This window comes from Nelumbo lutea, chromosome 1 (assembly GCF_056320005.1).
Source record: "Nelumbo lutea isolate HS-2025 chromosome 1, American lotus-T2T, whole genome shotgun sequence".
NCBI lineage: Eukaryota > Viridiplantae > Streptophyta > Magnoliopsida > Proteales > Nelumbonaceae > Nelumbo > Nelumbo lutea.
The window spans coordinates 84,119,962-84,121,918 of record NC_142684.1 but is presented as its reverse complement, the minus strand read 5'-3'; the positions used below and the strand labels follow the sequence as shown (position 1 = coordinate 84,121,918).

At 40.6% G+C, this 1,957-nt stretch overlaps 1 non-coding gene across 1 annotated transcript; it reads left to right on the top strand.

Moving 5' to 3' along the window:
• The first annotated feature begins 926 nt into the window (after positions 1–926).
• Positions 927–1,033, top strand: LOC148875788 (small nucleolar RNA R71). The gene has a single exon (XR_016106346.1). It is a non-coding gene; the product is annotated as a small nucleolar RNA R71 (small nucleolar RNA).
• Positions 1,034–1,957: the final 924 nt, after the last annotated feature.

Sequence of the window (1,957 nt, the reverse complement as noted above, 5' to 3'; positions counted from 1 at the left end):
TATGTAAACTTTTAAATATTTCAAGAAACTTACCAAATTCCTTCTCCAATTTTTGTTGCTTCATCCTGTTAGGGAATGGAACTTGTGGTTGTTGGTGCATCCTTTGTTGTGCTTCTGGTTGTTCCGTCTTCTGTTGTCTGGTCCCAAGGCTTGTTTCTGCCTTGGGTTCAGCCCAATTCTTCTTTTCTACCTCAGGCAACTCTTTTCCACTTCTTAAGGTAATAGTTTGCACCTGCTCTCGTGGATTCACTTCAGTGTTGCTTGGAAGAGTTCCCGACAGTCTGGAAGAGATTAATTGCGCCAATTGCCCCACTTGGTTTTCCAGGTTTTTGATTGAGGCTTCCTGGTTCTGGAACCTAGTTTTTGCACCTACTATAAATTTTGTCATCAGTTCCTCCAAATTGGATTTTGGTTCAGGCTGATGATTAGTCTGGTGGAATGGCTTGGAAATATGCTGATTTGGCCAGGACTGGTTTGAATGTCCCCTCCATCCTGGATGAAAAGTATGGTGACTCTGGTAACCCTGCTGTCTTGACGAATTGCTGACATAGTCAACTTGTTCAGTAGATGGTCTGAACTGATTGCCAACTTGGCAGTCTGTACTGATGTGGCCTCCCCCACACAATTCACAATTAAGAGGCTGCACATGCATGGCAGCTATCTGCATTTCATCTATTTTCTTACTGAGTGCTCCTATTTGTGCAGCTAGTGCTGTATAAGTGTCAACATTATGCAAGCCTTGCTGCTTCCTAGTTTGAGTTCTTTCCGAATGCCATTGATAGTTGTTGGCTGCCATTTCCTCAATAAGTGCATGGGCAACCTCAGGAGTTTTATTATTTATGGATCCTCCGGCTGCAGCATCTAATATGGTCTTATTTGAGTCAGTAAGACCATTATAGAAAGTCTGCACTTGCAGCCAAATGGGGAGGCCATGGTGAGAAACTCTCCTTAACAGCTCCTTGTATCGTTCCCATGACTCATTTAAAGATTCCCCCTCTTGCTGGAAAAAAGTAGTGATGTCATTCATCATTTTAGCAGTTTTAGAAGGGGGAAAATATTTAGAGAGAAAACGGCTGGCCATTTCGTCCCATGTGGCTATAGATCCTGCCGGTAATGAGTTCAACCAAGCTTTGGCTTTATCCTTCAAAGAAAATGGGAATAACCTCAGCCGGATGGCATCATCACTTACCCCATTGTGTTTGAAGGTGTCACAGATTTCCAAGAAGTTAGCAATATGGGCATTCGGATCCTCATGGGCCATGCCACAAAACTGAACCGTATTTTGTATCATTTGGATTATGGTCGGTTTAATTTCGAAGTTATTGGCAGCAATAGTTGGCCTGATAATGCTAGAGACAGTCCCGGTGAGGGTGGGCTTGGCATAATCCATCATAGTTCTTTGTTCAGCCATTTCTTGTGCTTCTTGTCTGACTTGCCTAGCAGCTCTCAAATGGACACGGAGAGTCCGTTCAATCTCTGGGTCGTAAAGGGTCTCTTCCAGTTCAGGTCTGCTTGTCATAAACTGTTAAAGTCAAAGCAATAAAAATGCCAATATTCACAAAAGAAAATAAATAACTAGTCCTATCACACTGAAAATGTAAAGTGAATTATTGGAATACAAAAACCTACATCCTATCATGAATAAATGAAGCCGATTATACTAAAAGCAGATTTAAACCAATCATCTTATTCAAGGTTCCTTTATCTACATCCATCGATTGCAACATCTGAATTCAGACCCAATTTAGTTGAGTTCAGATCTACAAGTCTTTGGTATTGTTAGTCTAGAGAAATTAACAAATAATAATTCAGATCTGAGCTGTATATCTCATACACACTCATTGGTATACACTACAATATACATCCATTAAGGTTGAAATCAATTCTGTGATGCTTTAGGGCTGAAATCAGATCTGATCTGAAAAATAATTTAAAAGGATCTGAAATAAACTAAAAC